This window comes from Lissotriton vulgaris, unplaced genomic scaffold (genome assembly GCF_964263255.1).
Source record: "Lissotriton vulgaris unplaced genomic scaffold, aLisVul1.2 SCAFFOLD_1763, whole genome shotgun sequence".
Lineage (NCBI taxonomy): Eukaryota > Metazoa > Chordata > Amphibia > Caudata > Salamandridae > Lissotriton > Lissotriton vulgaris.
In genome coordinates this window covers 344,999-368,958 of record NW_028248454.1, presented here as the reverse complement: position 1 = coordinate 368,958, position 23,960 = coordinate 344,999, and positions in this window count along the sequence as shown.

Here is a 23,960-nt window from a genome sequence, read left to right as displayed (position 1 = left end):
TAGGTCTTGCTGCTGCTCGGACCCGGTTGCTGGTTCTTGCTCCTTGTGTGGTTTCCTACTGGATCCTCGGTTGACCAATGTACCTGGTTCGGAGTCTTTTGTCTTCCCCTTCCCCTTTGGCCCCTGCCTAAAAAAGGCGGCCGGTATTTGTTTGGTGGAAAGAACAGTTGTTGGAACGGGGTTGCCACCCGTACATTTGTGGCGGGTGGGCCAACAGATCCTGGAATCCTTGCATCATTGGTGGATAAGGCATCCAGTTCGTTTGTGTTCTGTTTCGCCCTCTTCCTCTTCCTCTCCCTCTTTGTTTCATGCTCCCAGTACTGGAGTTGCTTGATACGGAGCCGTTGCTGGAGGCATCAGAATCAGTATCTGCTCCGGTTGGAGCGGTGTACTCTGGGTCAGAGTATGGATACGCTTTCTTGAAAGAGAAGCGTTTCAGATCCTTCTGAAACTTCTGGGCTTTTTGTTGGGTCAGATTGTCTTTGTATTCTGTCATTTCTTTATTTATCTCATCAAGCCTCTTTTTGTAGCCTGTAATGGTGGTTTTCATCTGACCGTCTGTCTGTTGTATTTCTATTTGTATTTTTTCGGAGAGGCGGACTGCTGTCTTAAGGATCAGCACTATCCAATCGTGCGTACAATGCCACGCAATAAGTGACCAGTCTTTTCTAAAAGTTGCATCTTCCAGAAAAATTCGGGGAGCGTTTGTCACAAGTAGACCTTTAGACGCCATGTTGTTGTCGAGGTATTCTTTCAGGATAGTACCATGTAGAATAATTCTTATTCTGTTCCGTTTAAGTTCTGTCAGGTTCTCCCATTCTGTTGTTTGTGAGATGGTCTGTGATATGCTGGCATCTGCAAAGACTGATAATTCTCCCATTATCGCATCCACTTCAGCCGCGGAATACAAAAGGCCTGTGTTTTCGCTCATGGTTTCTGGTGTGTGCCTCGTGTGTTGTGTGCGAGGTGAATAAAAGCAAAAAACTCTTGCAGCTGTGCGCTGCCCAATATACTGTAAACAATTGGGAGAGAAAGGGTGGTTAGACCTTTAGAGGTCTAGTGGGAACTCCTGGTCCTCTTGGATTTACTAGTTAAACACATGAAGGAGTAACCACTGAGGGTATATAATACCTGCACATTTACTGCGGTATTGAGGTGCATGCCCTGCGACCCAATCTGGGACAATCTGGGACAATCCTTTGTCCTTAGAAGACCCCTCACTCACCAACCTGGTTGGTGACATGCTTCATCATCGGGGTCCCACCCGGATAGCCGAATGTCATCCATGTGCAGGTATTATATACCCTCAGTGGTTCTCCACATATAGCCCCAATGCACCTGGTCAAACGCTTTTTCCGCGTCAAGTAAAATAAGCGCTAATTCTTTATTCCCCACAGCAGCGGTATCAAATAAAGTAATGACTTTATTTATGTAGTCTACCGTACCTCTTTTAGGTATAAAACCATGCTGTTGCTGAGATACTAAAGATGCCATAACATCAGATAAGCGGTTGGCCAGAATCTCTGAATAAATTTTATTGTCAGCATTTAATAAGGATATAGGTCGATAAGATCCCACCAAATCAGGGGCTTTGCCTTTCTTGCAGAATACCGCAATAGTAGCGTACGGCCAAGTACTAGGAGGGTTTCCCAGCTGGGCCATCTGCATTACACTTAACAGTTCTTCCTTAATGTTATTAAAAAACTGTCTGTATACTTCCCCAGGAATTCTGCCGCCTTACCAATTGCCAAACTATTTACTGCCACTTCCAGTTCAGACATCGTTATAGGAGAATCCAAATCACTTAATAGCATAGGTTCGAGTACCTTCAAACCCACTTCCAGCGTTTCGTGCCAGTCTGAACCCGCAACATCCCCACCTTGCTGGGTATATATTTCAGAATAAAACTTCTGAAATATACTAAGAATCTGCTGGGGTTCCGAATGTAGTAACACCTCGCTATCCCTCATTGCTTGAATATTCCTAGCTGACTCCTTCATCCGCAGTCGAACTGCAAGTCTTCTCCCAATTTTTTCCCCAAACTCATGACTTTGCATTTTAGATGTTAAAAACTTTCTGGCAATCTCAGTGCTCCAAACCCAAGAACATTAGCCCTGGCCTTAGCCACCTTGTTCTCTAACTCACATAGCTCTTTCCGACCGCTAACTACTTCCCTCGTTAATAAGGTCTCTGCCTCTACTAGCTGCTCATATAGCATAGCAAGCTCTTTTTTGAGTGTCTTTTGCTGCCAGAATGAGAAACTCATGCATTCCCCGCGGAATCCCGCTTTAAATGTGTCCCATACTGTACAAACGTTGGCCGTCCCCTTGTTGTAACTAAAAAAAGACTGAATCCAACTGTCCATGTGCACCTTAAATTCCTTATTCAAACCCAGCTTTCGGTCATACGTAAAGTTAAAACACTTAGGGCTGTTCACACCGCCCTGTAATTCCAGCACTATGGGAGAATGGTCAGATGTAATCCTAGGAGATGTTTTAATTGTAGCTCCGCCCAGTATAGCCTCCGGTACAAAAAAATAATCTAATCTAACCAGCTTCTTGTAAGGATGTGAATAGAATGTAAACCCACTATCTTGCCCCCTAAGCCGCCCCCATACATCCACTAAGCCTTGATCTTTTATTAAGTTAACAAGTGCTTTATATACTCTTGGTTTCCAACCTGTATATTTATCAAAACCGTCCTGTATTGCACTATTTGTTAAATTTATATTCATATCCCCCCATGCCACTACTGGTTGCGGGAAAGTAGCTAATTCTAAATTTATTTCATTCAGGGCTACCGGATCGTCCAAATTAGCTCCATAAACTGTACATAGCGTTAGCTGCCTCCCTTCGATTTACACTCTACGATAGCCCACCGTCCATTTTTATCTATTATTTTACGTCCAATATTAACATAATTTTGTTTAACAAGAATAGCTACTCCCCTTATCATACTGGATTGGCCGGACGCGGCCACTAATATAAACCCTAATTTCTTTAAAGCTCCCCTTTTTGACCATGGAATATGAGTTTCTTGTAAGCTAAGTATGTCCGGGCGGATATATCTCAATTCCGCAGCTACTTTTTGTCTCTTGATGGAGTTATTCAGCCCGGAAACATTCATAGAACAAATTCTTACTCCTTTATTCGCCATTATGCCCACACATTCCCAACCGTCCAGCTATCTACCACCCCATTTACTGAAAATCCAAGACTTGTAATGAAGATACTCAAACATTCAATTTTTTTTTTCTGCCATCATATATTTCCTGTGTTAATTGCTGTGTACCAATCTTTTCCCCCATTTTTACCCCACACCGAAGTGCCCCCCTCCACCCCCCAGTCCAAACCCCCAGACCCGCCCTCCCTTCCCCCACCCCTCCCTTCTTCCTTTATAGAGGCTTTAGGACTTATGGTCCTCTTGATGCGAGCTTACCCCCAACCCCCTGCCTTTGCCCACGGGACATCAACCCATCAAGCCTTCACCACACTCACACCCACTTCTTCTGGGTGAAGAGCTAAGAGCAAAAAATAAATAACTAACATCATACTTATCAACCTCAATGCCCCCCGTATCTTATATCTCACATACATTATAATGAACCCAAGAATTCTTTGGAGTCACTGGCAGTGATGAAAAATCGAGTGTGCTCCCTATGAATTACTTTTAATTTGGCCGGAAACATCAAATATGCCTCCACCCCTTTAGTTTGAAACTCAGATATAAACTGCCGAAACTGCCATCGTATTTCAACAGATTGTTTACTATCGGTCTCACTCTGTGTCTAGTTCTGTTTCTACTTGTAGCTATCGCTCTTTATCTTTCGTTCTCTTGCATTTTTTCTCTATCTGTCTCTATGTCTGTGTGTGACTTTATATCTGTCTTTATCGTTATCTATCAGTTATCATCTATCTGTCGAAATCTAACAATTGTTAGTCATTTGTCCATGTTCAACTGTCTCTCTTGAAATTTTGTAAGCTACATGTCCCTAGATGTCGCTATCACTATCTATCTTTCACCATCATCCTGTCGCTGTTTGTCCGCCTTTCTTTCTCTTTATCAATAAACTTAGTTACCTTCCAGTGGCAAAGCTTCATGTAACCAACAATCAGATGGAACTGATTATCTTCGAGACAATACAAAGTTCTTGAACTGTGATTATTTTAATAAAATGTCTTTCTATTGTCACGGATGAATGTTCAGTTCGAATGTGGTACTGCCATCCCTCCGCAAGGCAAACCAAAATGCTTTTGTCCAAAAGAGTGGGTACTTTTGGCAAGCGCATGTTCTCTTTCCCTAGTTTTGCCCTGTGATCAGTAAATGCCAGCTGTCTACTTATGTGTTACCCCCACCTGCTATGGGGAAAATGAATTACGTAGCGTACCCTGCATTGCAAAATGCGATGCAGCGCGGGCTATGAAACTCATTTTATTAATTAAATTGTTCACTTACCTCCAAATATCCATGTGCCTGTTTTTATAACCCCCCACCCTGCCCCTTCCCTGCCCTGCCTCCCTGCCCCACCGCAACTCCCTCCACGGGCCGCGGCTGCCCATGGTCACAGAAGACCTGTGACCTTCATTGGCTCAAACTATTTAGGATAGTCAGGAAGCCACCATATTTGTCATATGCTTGGCCTGGGCATCAAAGACTGTGTGGGCAGGGCCATGGGAACTAGCGTGGAGCTTCGGCACCATGCATGGATGAGGTCTACAGGCTTCTCCATTAATGCCCATGGGTACTAATGGACATGCCTTTAGATGGTTGCTGCCTGTTTGTCGAGAAAGTGGACTTAGCCCTGGAGCAAATCAAAGAAAGCCAGGCAACAGGACACTTTCTTGGTCTTTCAGCTGCAGTCTGACAATCTTCACATAAATGTCACCCTTTTATGGGATATGGTAGGCGCCTGCAATGAAGATAGTGCCGTTCCCTGCCATTCACACAACAGGCTTCCCATTTATTTCAAGGTTGAGGCAGTGGGCCTAGCAGACATAGGCCTGGCTGGCAGGGACATTGTTCCACATAAACTTACGCCCCTCCAGCTACAACCGTCAAACCTCTTCAGTGCCCCACTTGCAGCACAAAAAAACCCTGCTGGCTTGCAGGAGCACTGCTGTGAATTTTCCCATGCCTAGTCTAGCAATTGAAAATATTCACAAGATGAGGAATCTACGGCTAAATAGAGTATCCTCCAGAAAGAGCATTACCAATGGTAAGTAACTTGTTCATATGTCACTATGTATTGACTATATTTATCTCCCTCTATGTGTCTCTATCTGTATGTCTAAAAGTACATCTTTCTGTTTCTATCTTTCGCTGTCACAGTTTGTCTCTGTGTATCTCTCTATAGCTAGCTGTGTCTTACTGTTGCCAGCTATATTTTGCTACCCATGATATGTTATGATATGATATGATGGAATGTTAAGAGTGCCGGAATCACCCCCGAAGGGGTATCTCCGCAATATAGGTGCGGGTATCAAGTCAAGTCAAGTCAAAATTTGTATAGCGCACTACTCACCCAGAGGGTTTCAGACGCTTGGGGGAGGGTGTTTCGCTATTTATCAAACAGCCAGGTTTTGAGTTGTTTTCTGAAGGAGAGGTGGTTCTTTGTAAGGCAGAGGTGGTGTAAAAGGTCAGGCGCGTGTTGAGGTAACTGGGTCCTAGGTCGTAGAGGGCCTTGTGTGCGTGGGTGAGGAGACAGAACTTGATTCTCTTGTTGACGGGAAGCCAGTGAAGGTCTCTCAGGTGACCGGAGATGTGATTGTGGCGGGGTATGTCTAGAATGAGTCGGGCGGAGGCGTTCTGAATGCGTTGGAGTTTTTTCTGCAGTTTGGCTGTGGTTCCGGCGTATAGGGTGTTTCCGTAGTCCAGTCGGCTTGTGACAAGTGCTTGGGTGACCGTCTTTCTTGTTTCGGTGGGGATCCATCGGAAGATCTTTCAGGGCATGCGTAAGATGTTCAAACATGATGACGAGACGGCGTTGACTTGTCTGGTCATTGAGAGGGAGGTGTCTAGAATGAATCCCAGGTCGCGAGCGTGGTCCGTTGGTTTGGGCGCGCTGCCAAGGGCTGGTGGCCATCATGAGTCGTCCCATGCAGAGGGGGATGATCCTAGGATGAGGACTTCCTTCTTGTCTGAATTCAGTTTTAGGCGGCTGTTCTTCATTCACTCGGCTACATCTTTCATCCCTTCATGTAGGTTAGTTTTGGCGGTGTTTGGGTCTTTTGTGAGGGAGAGGATCAGCTGTGTGTCATCTGCGTAGGAGATGATGTTAAGGTTGTGCTGGCGTGCAATGGAAGCGAGGGGGCTCATGTAGACATTGAAGAGGGTGGGGCTCAGGGATGATCCTTGTGGTACTCCACAGATGACTTCGGTGGCATCTGATCTGAAGGGGGGGAAGCGGACTCTCTGGGTTTTTCCGGCGAGGAACGAGATGATCCAGTCCAATGCTTTTTCTTGTATCCCGACGTTGCTGAGGCGTTGTACAAGGGTGCTATGGCAGACCGTGTCAAATGCTGCGGAGAGGTCCAGGAGGATGAGGGCCGGTGTTTCTCCATTGCCTAGTAGTGTTCGGAGGTCATCTGTGGCTGAGACGAGGGCGGTCTCGGTGCTGTGTTATTAGGCAAACAAATTGGCTGGCATAACATCGAGGGTAAACCAGATTTGGCTGTTTTTAACTTCTGTTCCACTTTTGATACCTGAAAAGCAGGGAAGCTTTCTAAGCAGGCATCCTTCTCCCTCGGAGATATGGACAATAGGGCAGTAATATCTGGTGACTCATATTCTGTTGGAAATGTGTCATAAAGTTTGTAAAGTTTTCCCTCAAAATATTTGGCAATGTGATAGCATAATACTTGAGAAGGGGGATCTGATTGATACATGCAGTGAGATTGGTGAAAGAAATTGAGAACTTTATAAAGTTCTTTAGTGGAGTTGCCTGCTTGGTTTCACCCAGAGGTAATATAGACTTTCCGTGCTTTTTTATATTCTTGTGGTACAGTGCTAAGGCAGCTTCATAAATGATTTTCTCCTTCACAGTTTGCAATCTACGGCATGTCTTTTCCAATGTTGTGCAGTTAGCCTTTTCCCAACAAAGCTCAGTAGTCTACCAAGCTGTGTGGTTTCTTTGGGGATTGCGTACTGTATTTTTAGCGGCGCACAATTTTAACCTTGTGATAGTGTCCCCAGGTGCTTCGAATGTGGGGTATATCAAATTTAACACAAAAGAGACTTGTGTAATCTTGTGCCATTGTCTTCTAAGATTATGAATGGGATTAGTAGGGGTGCAGGTAGGCTGGGTGTCTGTGATCCGAAAATTATTCAAAAAATGATCTGACCACATCACTGTAAATATAGGGGGGAGTTCGAAAAAATAATGTCCAGGGTATGCCCGGCTGAATGAGTAGGGCCAGCATTAATCTTTATCAATCCTAAGGAGGCCATATCGGCAAGGAAGTGAGCAGAGTAGATATTCGCACTATCTTTACTGTGAATATTAACCCCTTTGCTGCTAGGCCTTTCCCCTCCCTGTGCTCTGCCTTTTTTGGCTATTTGGGGTAGTTCAGACTTAGGCCCCTGTAACTTTTTGACAACATAAAGTATCAATGCCAAATTTGCGTCCTCTTCTTCCAACATCACAAGGATTCTAAAGGTACCCAGGGTTTGTGGATTCCCCTCGAAGGGACCCAGAATTTAGCCAAAATACAGTTCATTTTGTGTTTTTTTGAAAAATGGGGAAAAAGGACTAGAGAAGAAAGTGTCTGTTTTTTCCCTGCAAATGGTATCAACAAAGAGGTTGTGGTGCTGAAATCACCATCTTCCCAGCTTTCAAGGACAAGCAGACTTTTGTTAGAAAACCTCAATTTTTTACACAGTTTTGGCATATTTCTGGGACAAAGGACTATGAAAGCAATGATGGATCCTGGAAACCTATACATTTCTGAAATGTTGACAACATTATAAATTCAGCAAAAATCCATTTGTGTATATCCTTCACAGTTTTTGTATAGAAACTAACAGTTGAAAATAGATAAAAAGGAAAATGAGTTAAAAAACAGCCATTTGTGCCAACGTTTTCACCTGTAACTTCTACTAAGTATGACAGATATTTAAAAGCCATATACCGTTATATCCGCTAGACCCTTCTGGTTGTGGGGATATATATGACTTGTAGGTATACCAAGAACCCGAGGAACCCAGCCAATAACTGAGCAGCGTCTTGCAATGTTTTTTTACTGTGTACCGGGTATACAGCAATTCATTTGGAAAAATAAAAATAGGGAAAAATCGGTATGAAATTCACTTATGTATTGCTGAAATGGGAACAAAATATAGAGTTTAGAAATAGTAGCTATTTGCACATCTCTGAAATTCTGGGTACCCTACCAGCACGTGAATGTTACGTCATTTTTCAAAGTGACTTCTTTTTTACATATTATCTTAAATTTGGAAGGCCGAAATGCATTGAAAGTCATTAGGTAATAACAGTTGCTCCACAATTTTGTGTTCCCCTAAGTCTTCTGATAAAAATTATACCTCACTTTTGTGGGTAAGTGTAGTGGCCGCGACAGGAAACGGCCCAAAACACAACATGAACACACCACATTTTCACAGTGAAAACTGACCCTTTTTTGCAAAGTGCCTAGCTGTTGATTTTGAACCCTAGCTCTGCTGGCACCTAGGGAAAACTAGCAAACCTATCCACTTTTTAAAACTAGACACCCAGGAGAATCCTGTATGGGTGACTTGTCTGGCTCTCACCAGGTTATGTTACCCAGAATCCCTTGCAAACCTCAAAATTTGTCAATAAAAGCACATTTTCCTCACATTTCAGTGGTGTAAAGTTCTGGAATCTGTGTGGATCCACAAAATTCTACATACCCCGCATTTCTCAAAGTCTTTTGAGAAAAATGGTACCTCACTTGTGTGGATAGACCTAGTACCTGCAACAGAAAACAGCCCAAAACGCAACGTGGACACACCACATTTCCACAGTTAAAACTGACCCCTTTTTTTGCAAAGTGACTAGCTGTAGATTTTGAGCAATAGCTCTCCCGACACCTAGGGAAACCTACCAAACCTATACATTTTTGAAAACTAGACGCCCAGGGAAATCCAGGATGGGGTGAATTGTCTAGTTCGTACCAGGTTATGCAACCCAGAATCCCTTGCAAATCTCAAAATTTGTCCCAAAAAAATGAAAGGGAAAACTAACAAACCTATCCACTTTTTGAAACTAGAAACCCAGGAGAATCCTGTATGGGGTGACTTGTCTGGCTCTCACCAGGTTATGTTACCCAGAATCCCTTGCAAACCTCAAAATTTGTCCAAAAAAAACAAATTTTCCTCACATTTCTGTGGTGGAAAGTTCTGGAACCTGCTTGGATCCACAACATTCCACCTACCCCACAATCCCCAAAGTCTTTCGAGAAAAATGGTATCTTACTTGTGTGGGTAGGCCTAGTGCACATGACAGGAAACAACCCAAAATGCAACGTAGACACCACATTTTCACAGTGAAAACGGACCCTTTTTTTGCAAAGTGCCTAGCTCTAGATTTTGAGCCCTAGCTCCGCCGACACCTAGGGAAACCTAGCAAACCTATGCATTTTTGAAAACTAGACAACCAGTGAAATCCAGGACGGGGTGACTTGTCTGGCTCTCACCAGGTTCTGTTACCCAGAATCCCTTGAAAACTTCAACATTTGTCAAAAAACACACATTTTCCTCACATTTCATTGGGGGAAAAGTTCTATAGTCTGCATGGATCCACAAAATTCTACCCACCCCGCATTCCCCAAAGTGTCACGATGAAAATGGTACCTCACTTATGTGGGTAGGCCTATTGTGCGCAACAGGAAATGGCCCAAAATGCAACGTGGGCACACCACATTTTCAGAGTGATAACTGCCCCTTTTTTTTGCAAAGTGCCTAACTGTAGATTTTGAACCCTAGCTCTGCCGGCACTTAGGGAAACACAGCAAACCTATACATTTTTGAAAGCTAGACACACAAGGGAATCCAGGATGGGGTGACTTTGTGGGGGATTCTGGGTAAAGTCAAGTCAAGTCAAGTCAAGTAATTTATATAGCGCGCTACATACCCAGAGGGTCTCAAGGCGCTTGAAGAGGGGTGGGGGATTACAAGTCGAAAATCCAAGTTTTAAGTTGCTTTCTGAATGCAAAGTGGTTCTGAGTGAGACGAAGGTGAATGGGAAGTGAGTTCCAGGTTTTAGCCGCCAGGTAGGAGAAGGATCTTCCTCCCATGGTGGTTTTGTTGATGCGGGGTACAGCAGCAAGGGCTTGGTTGGAAGAGCGTAGCTGGCGGGAGGGGGTGTAGAAGGAAAGTCGTGTGTTGAGGCATTCGGGTCCAAGTTCGTAAAGTGCTTTGTGTGCGTGGGTTAGGAGGCGGAATGTAATCCTCTTATGGACGGGGAGCCAGTGGAGGTTTTTGAGATGACCAGAGATGTGGTCTTTACGCGGGATGTCTAGTATGAGTCTGGCTGATGCATTCTAGATGCGTTGGAGTTTATTCGGAAGTTTTGCTGTGGTGCCGGCGTATAGGGTGTTTCCGTAGTCCAGGCGGCTTGTAACCAGTGCGTGGGTGACCGTTTTTCTAGTTTCGGTGGGGATCCAACGAAATGATTTTTTGAGCATGCGAAGAATGTTGAAGCAGGATGATGAGACGGCGTTGACTTGTCTGGTCATCGAGAGTGAGGAGTCCAGGATGACGCCCAAGTTCCGTGCGTGGTCCGTCGGGATGGGTGCTTTTCCAAGGGCCTCTGGCCACCAAGAGTCGTCACAGGCGGAGGGGGAGGTACCTAAGATAAGGACTTCTGTTTTGTCTGAATTCAGTTTCAGACGGCTGTGTTTCATCCACTCGGCTACTTCTTTCATTCCTTCATGAAGGTTGGTTTTGGCGGTGTTAGGGTCTTTAGTGAGTGAGAGGATCAGTTGAGTGTCATCAGCGTAGGAGATGATGTTGAGGTTGTGTTGGCGTGCGATGGCCGCGAGGGGGCTCATGTATACGTTGAAGAGGGTGGGGCTGAGTGAAGATCCTTGTGGCACGCCGCAAATGACTTCAGTGGCCTCTGACTTGAATGGTGGGAGGCGGACTCTCTGAGTTCTGCCGGCAAGGAACGAGGTGATCCATTCCAGTGCTTTTCCTTGGATTCCGATGTTGCTGAGGCGTTGTAGCAGGGTGCTATGACAGACTGTGTCGAAGGCTGCGGAGAGGTCGAGGAGGATGAGGGCGACTGTGTCTCCATTGTCCAGTAGAGTTCGAATGTCGTCTGTTGCAGCGATGAGTGCGGTCTCAGTGCTGTGTTTGGCTCGGAATCAGGACTGTGAGGAGTCGAGGGATTTGTTGGTTTTGAGGAAGGCGGCGAGCTGGTTGTTGACAGCTTTCTCGATGACTTTGGCCGGGAATGGAAGGAGCGAGATGGAGCGGTAGTTTTTGAGTTCGGTGGGGTCAGCTGAAGGTTTTTTCAGAAGGGCGCTGAGCTTGGCGTGTTTCCAGCTTTCCGGGAAGGTGGCAGAGTTGAGTGAGCAGTTGATGACGTCTCGGAGGTGTGGTGCTATGATGGAGTCTGCTTTGTTGAAGATGTGGTGAGGGCATGGGTCTGTTGGGGATCCTGAGTGGATAGGATGGTGTCCTCAGTGGAGATTGGGTTCCAGTCATTAAGGATGTTCAAGGGGGGTGAAGGTACGGCAGGAGGTTGGGTGGGTTGGTCTCCGGGTTGGTTGTCGAAGCTGTTGTGGATGTCAGCGATTTTGTTGTGGAAGAACGAGGCTAGGGAGTCGCAGAGGGCTTGGGAGGGAGTGATGTTGTTGGAGTTGGCAGCGGGGTTGGTAAACTCTTTGATGATGTTGAATAATTCCTTGCTGTTGTGGGCGTTGTTGTCAAGTCGGTCTTTGAATGCGGCTTTCTCGGCAGTCAGTTGGTGGTGTATGCGGGTGGCGTTTTTAAAGGCGTCCCTGGTGCTGGTGTTTGGGTCTTTTTTCCAGGCCTTCTCAAGGGAGCGACAGAGTTTCTTGCATTTCTTAAGATCAGCGTTGAACCAGGGGGCATTTTTGCTGCCTAGTTTGATTTGACGTTTTTTCAAAGGTGCTAGGTTGTCGGCACTTTTGGTTAGCCAATGAGTGAGGTTAATGGCTGCTTGGTTGGGGTTCGAAGAATGGGCAGGGGGATTTTGTAGAAGCGATGAGGAGATCTGGTCGATGGTGATTTTATTCCAATTTCTTCGCAGAGTAGGTTGAGGATGGTTGTGGGTTGTGGTCTTTTTGTAGACAAAGTGAACGCAGCTGTGGTCCGTCCAATGGAGAGTTGTGGTGTGACTGAAGGAGATATGTTTGCTGGAAGTGAAGATAGGGTCGAGTGTGTGACCTGCGTAGTGAGTGGGGGTATTAACAAGTTGTTTTAGTCCGAGGTTGGCGAGGTTGTCCAGAAGGGTGGTGGTGTTGCTGTCGTTGCTCTTTTCCAGGTGAAAATTGAGGTCTCCCAATAGAATGTAGTTCTCGGAGGGGAGGGCGTGTGCGGTGATAAAATCAGTGATGTCTTCACAGAATTGCAGTGATGTCTTCACAGAATTGTGCACGGGGTCCTGGTGGTCTGTAGAGGAGGGTGCCTCTGAGTGTGGTCTTGGGGTCGGTGTGGATTTGGAAGTGAAGGTGTTCGGCGTTAGCGAGGTTGACGTCTGAGCTGGTTGAGATGCGGATGGAATTCCTATGGACGATTGCGATGCCACCTCCTGTCTGGTTGGTACGGTCTTTTCGGATGATCTTGTAGCCTTCCTGGATGGCAATGGTGATGTCTGGGGCTGAGGAGGCGTTCATCCATGTTTCTGTTAGGAAGGCGACGTCCGGGGAGATGGTGTCTCGTAGGTTCCCAGAAATAAGTGAGTTTGGTAGTTTCCCAAGATGACCCAGGTGACCCCCCCCATTGAAAAACCAGGTTGTTTTGTGAGAGGTCATTTTTATGTTACCTCAATACCTTTTGGGCCCTTGCCTGTCGCTGGTACTTTACCCAGCCATGTGAGTGAGGTACCATTTTGATCGGGAGACCTGGGGGAATGCTGGGTGGTAGGAAATGTGTGGATCCACTTAGATTCCAGAACTTTCCCACACAAAGACTTGAGAAAAAAGGGATTTTTTCAGCTAAATTCAGGTTTGCAGGGGAGTCTAAGAGGAAAACATTGGGGGACCCATGCAAGCCATACCTTGCTGGACTCCTCTGGGTGTCTAGTTTTGGAAATGTGTAGGTTTGATAGGTTTACCCAGATGGCCGGCTTGCCCGGGGCCAAAAATCCACATGACTCCCCTTGCAAAACCAGGTTGTTTTGTGATAGGTTATTTCGATGTCTCCTCAATACGTTTTGGGCCCTAGCCAGTCGCGGGTACTTGACCCACCCACGCAAGGGCGGTACAATTTTTATCGGGGGACCAGGGGGAACACTGAGTAGTAGGAAATTTGTGGATCAATGCAGAGTCCAGAACTTTCCCACACAGAAATTTGAGAAAAATTAGATTTTTTCAGCTAAATTTGAGGTTTGCAGGGGATTTTGAGTAGGAAAACCTTGGGAGCCTACGCAAGCCATACCTCTCTGGACTCCCCTGGGTATCTAGTTTTCAGAAATGTGTGAGTTTGGTAGGTTTCCCAAGATGGCCGCAGATCGCGGGCCGAAAACCCAGGTAAGTCATGGAACTGGATCACAGGTTGCAGTTTTTGGATTATCATTCTGTCAAGTGTCTACATTATTATTATTATCAAAGTTTACAGATTAACAGTGAAGCAACACCAAGATTTGGTTGATCTATATGGAAAAACTAATGATTGGTCGAGGGATCAACTACCGTGTCCGCGTGACAATCATTCTACACAGTCCACCATTCATTTGGTCTTATTTTGTAAATTTTATATTGCGTTGAGGAAAGCATGGATTTTACCAATTTTCACCCCTTCGATGCTGATGACGAGCTCAGCTCGTCAACACCCACGGGAGGCGTGTGCTGATGACAAGCTGAGCTCGTCATGTAACGCGGAAAAGTGAAAAAAGCCGCGCAGCGCAAAAATCGCCGCAGCAGCGATGCGGTTAAACTATCAGGGAATGTGGCAATGCCGTCCTGCATTAATTAGACTTCAGATGTTGGAGAATGAACAAACTTCCTGGTGCTTAGCCATGTTCTTCAAGAAGGTACTCTTTCATAGGTAATCGCTTAAATCAAATTAAGTAAAGCATAGTCAGCTTTTAATATTGTTATGGTTTGTTGCTGTTGTTTTAATAACACCTAATATTTTAATATTAATATATGTCTGATGTTTTAAAAAGTGTATTTTTTGTGATAATATTTTTTTTGTCTTTTTATGTGCTTTTATGACTGCTTAAATAACAGTCGAATAAAGATTTCCTTGACTTGACTATGGATCCAGAGAATTTAACTTGACATGTCACAAGTTTTTTTTGAGGCTTAGAGATGTTGTTTGCCAATTTGTGTGAGACATCGCTCATAGGTGGTCGTGTTGTGTCCTAATCGGATTTCAGCACTGTCCAATAATATTCTATCTCATGTCAGTATTTCTTATTTGAATGCAACAATTGGTTTTCTTTAGTATTATGCTTGGGTGTGCATTAACCTCATGAATGCTTTGTTCCTATGTGGGTTGGATTTCTCTGCTGTTTCCCAAGGGTTACAGTACAGCTTGCACAGTTTCTGTATGTTAGTGACGCTAAAGTGTGCTGTGCTGACAAGGCTTTTTCTGGTTGGAAAATTGTATATGTCCCTAACACGTGAGATTGCATATGGGTGGGTTTTGCCCATTTTAATAAGTTACATTTTGTACTCTTACATGGGGGAGGCCCTGATGTCTTAGTGGGTGACGGTCACCCATTTCTAGGTTAGGCGTTACACACCTTTACATGAGGATGGTTATTTGGGCGAAACTCACCTGCATTTTCATTGCATGTTACAGACCCTCACATTAGGTTATACATAACAGACCCTTACATGAGGGATGGAAATGGGTTATAGTCCCATTTCTACAATGTACATTACAGACCCTTACACAAGGGTCCTCTACATGGGTTATAGTCCCATTCCTACAGTTTACAATAAAAGCCATACCTGAGGGATCACTGGACGGGGTGCAGTTCACCTGTATCTTCACTTGTTTCCCTTGCATTAGGGATAGTCATCTGAGGGTGCATGTCACCGGTGGATATGCATTATTTACCCTTTTTTGGGGGTGTTTGGTTGGGTGTTTGACACCCACCTCTTCTGTGGCTTCACGTGTTTTTGTCTAATTCTGTTCCTCACATGGAGTTTTTTTTGTGAATTTTGATTAGTCTGCTGTCAAGTTACATGTGATGTGTAGCACAACGTGTTTCTACAGTTTTGTTCTCCACATTTTTATCTGTCTTTATAAAGGGGGGGGATGAGTGTTATTTCTTATGTATTTATTTATGGATCCCCTCTGCTTTTTTTATTGCTTAGTTCTTCACAAGATGTTTTGTTCTACCTCCATCTGTGTGTATTGAACATATTTCTCTTTACTTGTACACAACATACATTGCCAGTAGGTAGTCATAGTTAGGACCTATTTTCCATAGGAAATCTGCAACATTCTATTTGCAATAACTTTGGCACCAGTTGACAAATCTTTGCGAAATTTTCAAAACTTGTGGGAACTCCGGTCCGCTACTATCCTGAAAGTTTGGGGGGTGATTGTGAAAAAAAAGGGTCCCAGAACGTGTTTTCCCCATGCAAGTTCACATCCATAGGGACTTTTAGTTGTAGCTACAGCCCGAACTGCTGAACGGAATTATACCAAATTTGGCAGAGAAGTAGTCCGTGCTGCAGACTTGTGTCTTTTTGTTAAATGGTATAAATCTGTTCAGCAGTTTTTTAGATATTAAAGAAAAAAAAAATATATATATATATATATCTGGGCGGAGCCTAACCACACATCTCATCGTGAGATCTGATTGGCTGTAAGCATTTCATCTAAGAAGTGTTGGCAGCCATCTTGGGACCAATATACATGATAGCACCTCCTTAAAAAGCATTGTAGTTAATATAAGGTGTTAAGACTTTAGTTACATTATAAATCATTTGTTGATGGTACCATACTCATTTTAGGAATTGTGGTGTGCTCTAAGGTGATTTTATCACGTGAAAAAGCCTTCTGCTGGGATATCATGAATCATGTTTAAGTGAAAACTATTTTCTCATGCCACAGAGGTTTGGAAGGTGATCTATAACCTAAACTGAGAGCATATTTTCTGTAAATTCACATTATTTTTCTCAGTCATGTGGGAATGAAGTCAGACATTCTCAGTAAAACATGTACATCCAACAAGTGCAAAGACTGTCAGTTGATTCCTTTGTGTTCTACTGCAGCTTCCCAGAGTGTTCTAAAGAACAACTAGAGTGCTAACAGCCTTACCTATGACAAAAGTACAGCACACCTGAAAGCCATCTTGATTGGAATAAAGTGGTAACTCTTAAAACATTTAATGTAAAAAGGAACATTTTGAGTAACTTCTCAAATCCTCTTCTATTTCGTTAAAAACAAATTCTGACATGCAGACTGAAACATGTACTTTCAATACCAGCAGCAGACTTCCCTGGTGAGCAGTAGCTTTACTACAGTGATATAATGAGCAACTAGAGTGCTAACATTCAGAATTTATGGCAAATGTGTGACACATCTGAATGCCTTCTTGATGAAATCAAAGTAAAAAAAATGAAAGTATTTACTACTGAGGCGACTGTAGTACATGAGGAAATTAGGAAACCTCATAACAAATAAGTCTCCCAAGATTGCCGCCACAGACAAAAGAGCCCAAAGGTACACACAAATATCACCCAGATGTAGCCCAAGTATATCCCAATGACAGAATGTCCCAGAGTGTTCTAAAGAACAACTAGAACGCTAACAGTCTTACTTATGACAAAACTATGGAACACCTGAAGCCATCTTGATTGGAATAAAGTGGTAACGCTTAATACATTTAATTTGCAAAGGAACAAAATGAGGGGCTTCATTTTGCTATAGAAATTATGATTAGTGATACAGAAAGAAAAATTAAGGCACATTTTGACTTCTCCAATCCTCTTCTATTTCATTAAAAAATTCTAACATGCAGACTGAAACATGTACTTTGAATACCAGCAGCAGACTTCCCTGGTGAGCAGTAGCTTTACTAGAGTAATCTAGTGAACAACTAGAGTGCCTACATTCTGAATTTATGGCAAATGTGCGACACATCTGAATGCCTTCTTGATGGAATCAAAGTAAAAAAAAACGAAAGTATTTCCTACTGAGGAGCCTGTAGTAAATGAGGAAATTAGGAAACTTCATAACATGTAAGTCTCCCAAGATAGCCACCAGAGACAAAAGAGCCCAACTGTAGCACAAATATCACCCAGATGTAGCCCAAGTGTAGCCCAATGACAGAATATCCCAGAGTGTTCTAAAGAACAACTAGAGCGCTAACAGTCTTACTTATGACAAAAGTATGGAACACCTGAAGCCATTTTGATTGGAATAAAGTGTTAAAACTTAGAACATCTCATTTGCAACGGAACAAAATGAGGGGCTGCAGAAAGAAAAATTAGGGCACATTTTGACTTCTCAAATCCTCTTCTATTTCAAAAAAAGTTTCTAACATGCAGACTGACACAGGCACTTTGAATACCAGCAGCAGACCTCCCTGGTGAGCAGTAGCTTTACTACAGTGATCTAATGAGCAACGAGAGTGCTAACATTCAGAATGTATGGCAAATGTGTGACATATCCGAATACCTTCTTGATGGATTCAAAGTAAAAAACTGAAAGCATTTCCTACTGAGGAGACTGCAGTAAATGGGGATATTAGGATACTTCATAACAAATAAATCTCCCAAGATGGCCACCAGAGACAAAAGAGCACAAATGTAGCACAAATAACACCTAGATGTAGCCCACATGTAGCCCAATTACAGAAGTGTGCAAAACACTTTTTATTTTTTGTGTTTTTGTAGTTTTATATAGTGCAGACTTGTCAGGTATTGGAGTGCTTTACATGAGCATTGGTTTCATCACACAAGAACAAATTCATGTTGGTTGTAGACATGGGGAGATTTTAAGTGATTTGACCAGAATCACAGAATGTCGAGATGAAGCACAAACTTCAACCTGGTTCTCCCGTTGCAAAGTCTTCAGCTCTGGAAGTAACACCACATCCTCTCTCCTAAGTACAACATCTAATCAAGTGGTCTACTGGATAAAACAACATAGAGATAACAAATAATTTAAAAGTGCTTTGTCGCTATTTGAAAACTCAGAAAATATGTCCTCATTTTAGTTTTTTAGAGCACTAACCATAATGTTGATGAAAATAAGACCTTCTCATGTATGTAATTTCTAAAGGAAATGCTCTAGGTATTACAGTTTTGATTACATCAAGATGACATCAAGTGTTCCACACTTTTGTAATAAATATAAAATGTTAGAGGTAGCACGGACTCTGAAAATTGAAGGCAGGTAGGAGGGTGCAGAGGCAACATTTTCACCACACTGGGCACGCAGGGAGGGCAGTGGCAGCACAACAGACTATGGAGGGCAGTGTAAAGGGGGCAGGGGCAACAAACCAAGAATACAGGACTGGCAAGAGAGGCTGTGGCAATATAATAGACTATTGTGAGCAGAAGGAAGAGGCAGGGGTAGTACAACCATAATTCCAACAGACCCGATTCAGCCAGGAAACGTCCTATGTTTTGAAGCCCAAATGGGCTTTATTTGATCTGTCTCCTGTCTACAATCTCCTCTTTTTCAATGTATGTCAACGGGGAAAATCAATACCCCGTTTTTTTTTCTCAAAATCTCCCTCTTACCAAGTTCAAAATGTTAGCAAGTATGGTACATTGGATCATGGAAGACAGGAGGAATTGGGGTAGGGACATGGACTCGGATAACAGAGGACAGGAGGAACATGGAGGGTTGCACAAACTGACCCTACAGGGCAGGCATCAGGGTTTGCAGCAGCACAATACACCACACAGGGCATGCGGGATGGGAGTGCAGCACAACAATCCATAGAAAGCAATAGGGAGGGGACAGGACCATGCACATGGACAACAGAGAACAGAGGGGAAAGAGGCAATGGAAGCTAGCTGACCATAATGGACAGACAGGAGAGAAAGCTGCAGCATAATGGACCATAAAGGGCTGGAGGGACGGATCAGGGGCATTACAATGGAACAGACAAGCCAGGAGGGAGGGAATAGGGGTCTGTACTTGGAAAAAGAGGGCTGGAGGCAAGGGGGCAGGGCAGGAGCAGCAAGACGACCATGGAGTTCAGGCAGGATGGGCACTAGAAGCAAGACACACCGTGGAGAGCAGCAGTGAGACTATAATGGCATATACACAGACCATGGAGGGAGGGTGGCAGGGGGTCAGGGGCAGCTAGCTGACCACACAGGGAAGGTGGGAGGGGCTGTGGTAGCACAGAAGACCATGCATGGCAAGCAGGAGGGTTAGTGGCAGTACAATGGCTGTGATGGGCAAGAAGGAGGGTGCAGGGGAATACACAAAGGACCATGGAGGATAGAAGGGAGGGTCCGGACCTGGGCACAGACAAGAGAGTTCAGGGGAAGGGGCCTCACAACAGACCACACGGGGCAGGCAGGAGGAGCAGTTGCAGCACAACTGACCAGGGAGGGCAGAAGGAAGTGGCAGTAAAATGGACCATGGAGGACAGGAGGAAGGGGATAGGGGCATGGAATGTGGATAGGCAAGGAGGGGGTGGCAGGGACAGGTTACAGTCATCTGACAATGCTAGGCTGTTGGGAAGGGAGTGGCAGCTCAACAGAACACTCAGAGTAGATAGGAGTGGCAGGTCCATGGAACATGGTGGGCAGAAAGGATGTAGCAGGGGCATGCACACAGACATCGGAGGGCAGGGTGAAGGAGAATAGGGGCAGCAAGCTAAGCACAGAGACTAAACAGGAGGTCAATGATGGGGCATAGAATTGGGCAATGGCGGACAGGAGGAGTAGACTGGTACATCATGCTAAATGGAGGGCAATGGCAGTACATCAGCCCATGCATGGCAGGAGGGAGGAGGCGAGTTAATGGATTCAGACAACAGAGGATAGGGAGGAGGTGGATGGGGCAGCAAGCTAACTGCTCAGAGAAGGCGGGAAGACCAGTGGCAGAACAACAGCCACACAGGTCTGTAATAAGGAAGCAGGGACATGGAATAGGACAATGGATGGCTAGGAGGAGGGAAGGCAGGAGCAGCAAGCTTGGGTGGGGGCCGCACAATGCCAGACCCTGCTTCCAAACCCCCACCATCCGTTGTGATATGCATCTTACTTAACGTTAAAAAAACCTAGACATTTTTAAAAAAAAACAAAGATCACAGGGACGGTATACTTAGACTCAGATTTCACTCATACACAACCAGTGAAATTCAGCAGTTATAATTACCTGTCCCCCCGCAATATACTGCTAATGACCTCAGACATTACATCATTCATGACATGGTCAGTTACATCACACATAACATCACTCATGACATCTCAAATGAGCTGTGATTGGAATGGAACTATAATCGCTAGAACTTTGTTAAGGGGGAGTGTGTGTATATTAACACCCATTTTTTTTCTTTTCTTTCGTGTAAGAACCATTATAATACGCAACGTGCCCAGATTAATATGGCTGAAAGCCTTTCGCTTTAAAGTAATGTGTAGTCCATTGTTTATGTTGATGTTTACAATACTAAGTATGTTTATTATGAATTAGTCACATTGCCGAACATTCAGGTATGGCGGTCACAGGGTAAGAAAGATATGCTGAAATGACAATGTGCAAAAACAACAGTTGATGGAAAGAATGCAGAACAATATCATACATTCACCCAGTACAGAGATCTGGGCCTAAATCCATCGTTTTTAAGATCACCATGCCATTCCAGTTTAAACCCAGCCATATGCAAATCAGTCTTGACCCTGTGCCCCATGGGAATAGTCCAGTCAAAACTGCCAAGCCAGGTCCTCCCTGGACTGGAAACAAGCATCCTAGGACCAGTTTCGGGCTTTCAGCCCTCATCAGCCAAGATAGCTTGATTCCAGTGGCATGGAGAACACGGGACTCATATCTGAGCATACCTGTCCTAATCGGGGTGACAAATGCAAAAACAACAGTTGATGGACAGAATGCAGAATAATGTCATATATTCACATGAGTACAGAGATCTGGGCCTAAATCCATTGTTTTTTTGCTCACCATGCCATTCAAGTTTGAACCCAGCCATATGCAAATCAGTCTTGACCCTGTGCCCCATGGGAACAGTCCAGCCTTGAATTGCCATGCCACGTCTTCCCTGGACTGGAAACAAGCATCCTAGGACCGGTTTAGTGCTTTCAGCCCTCATCAGCCAGGATAGCTTGATTCCAGTGGCATGGAGACAATGGGACTCATGTCTGAGCATACCTGTCCTAATCGGGGTGACAAATGCAAAAACAACAGTTGATGGACAGAATGCAGAATAATGTCATACATTCACATGAGCACAGAGATCTGGGCCTAAATCCATAGTTTTTTTACTCACCATGCCATTCCAGCTTGAAACCAGCCATATGCAAATCAGTCTTGACCCTGTGCCCCCATGGGAACAGTCCACCCCGAACTGCCAAGCCAGGTCCTCCCTGGACCGGAAACAAGCATCATCGGACTGGTTTCGGGCTTTCAGCCCTCATAAGCCAGGATAGCTTGATTCCAGTGGCATGGAGAGCAGTTTTTTTGCTCACCATGCCATTTCAGTTTAAACTCAGCCATATGCATTGTGTGCATATTAACACTTGTTTTCTTTTATTTTTTGTATCAATTCCTGAATTTTCACATTGTGACCAGGTCAATATGGCCGCCAGCTTTTTGGATTAAAGTAATATGTAGTCCTTTCTTAATTTTGGCTACTGGAGGCATTTGTACAGTTAAATAAGGATGCTACGATGACGTCTTGCATCGTTATCAAGGTTCGGATGAGCCGAAAATCGTGGATCTTGTTCTTTGCAGAATAAATACTTTCAAACTACAATCTGAGTTCTGATTCCTTTACATCACTGATAACATCCACATTATCATCTGATGCACCTCCTCACACCCTAAAATACAGACTACCATTCTCGAAACCATAGACGCACCAATAATAGTACAGCTACAATATTCTGTAACTATGCATGCAGACCTCTAATCGGCTATATAGCATTGATACAGTCTTTTAAATACTCAGTCAATCAATCAATCAAAGAACTTGTAAAGCGCACTACTTACCAGTGAGGGTCTCAAGGCGCTGACGGGGGGTGCTGCTACAGCTCGATGAGCAGGTCTTGGGTCTGCCGCAGATGGGTGGGGAGGGTGTTCCAGGTCTTGGCGGCGAGAAAGGAGAAGGATCTGCTACCGGAGGTTGTTCGTTGGATGCGCGGGATGGCAGCAGGGGCGAGGCTGGTGGAGCAGAGCTGGCGGGTGGGGGTGTAGAATTTGTGGTTCAGGTAGGCTGGTCCGGTGTTGTGGAGAGCTTTGTATGCGTGGGTGAGGAGCTTGAAGGTGATCCTCTTGTTGACGGGGAGCCAGTGTAGGTCTCTTAGGTTGGAGGTGATGTGGCTGCGGTGGTTGAGGATCAGTAGGGCGGAGGCGTTTTGGATGCGTTATAGTCGCTGCAGGTGTTTGGCCGGGATTCCTGCGTCAAGTGCGTTGCCGTAGTCCAGCCTGCTGTTGACGAGGTTTTGGGTCACCGTTCTTATGGCTTTGGTTTGCATCAACTTGTAGATCCTGCGAATCATGCAGAGGGTGTTTTAGCAGGAGGAGGAGATGGCGTTGACCTGCTTTGACATGGAGAGGGAAGAGTCAAGGATGAATCCTATGTTGCGTGCGTGGTCCGTGGGTGTTGGAGCTGTTCCCAGTGTGGCCGGCCACCAGGAGTCGTCCGATGCAGAGGGGGTGGGGCCGAGGAAGACGACTCCTGTCTTGTCCGAGTTCAGCTTCAGGTGGCTTTTTCTCATCCATTCTGCGACGGAACTCATTCCCTTGTGGAGGTTGCTTTTGGAGGTTTGTGGGTCCTTGGTGAGTGATAGGATAAGCTGGGTGTCGTCGGCGTAGGAGATGATGTCCAGGTCGTGCTGGCGGGTCACTTGTGCGAGGGGGGCCATGAAGACGTTGAACAGGGTCGGGCTGAGGGATGAGCTGGGGTACGCCACAGATGATGTCAGTGGCTTCTGATCGGAATGGTGGGAGGCATACTCGCTGGGTTCTGCCGGAGAGGAAGGCCGTGGCCCATTCCAGAGCCTTCTTCTAGATTCCGGCTTCTTGGAGGCGTGTTATTAGTGTGCAGTGGCAAACTGTGTCGAAGGCGGCTGACTGGTCCAGGAGGATGAGGGCTGAAGTTTCGCCATTGTCTAGGTGGCGCCTGATGTCTTCTGTGGCAGCAATGAAGGCTGTCTTGGTGCTGTGATTTCATCTGAATCCGGACTGGGATGGGTCTAGGATGTTGTTATCCTCGAGGTTGCGGGTCAGCTGTATGTTGGCGATTTTCTCAATGACGTTTGCCGGGAAGGGGAGCAGGGATATGGGCTGGAAGTTCTTGAGGTCTTTGGGGTCCGCCTTGGGCTTCTTGAGGAGGGCATGGATTTCGGCATACTTCCAGCTTTCCGGGAATGTTGCGGTGTCGAAGGAGAAGTTGATGACCTTCCGTAGTTGGGGTGCGATGGTAGCGTCAGCTTTGTTGAAAACGTGGTGTGGCCAGGGGTCTGATGGAGATCCTGAGTGGATGGAGTTCATAACCTTGCGTGTCTCGTCTTCATTGACGTTAGACCAGGAGGTCAGCTGGTTGGTTCAGTTGGTGCTTGGGGTGGGGTCTGTTGTGGTCGGGCGGTTGAGGTGTTAAAGCTGTTGTGGATGTCGGCGTTCTTCTGATGGAA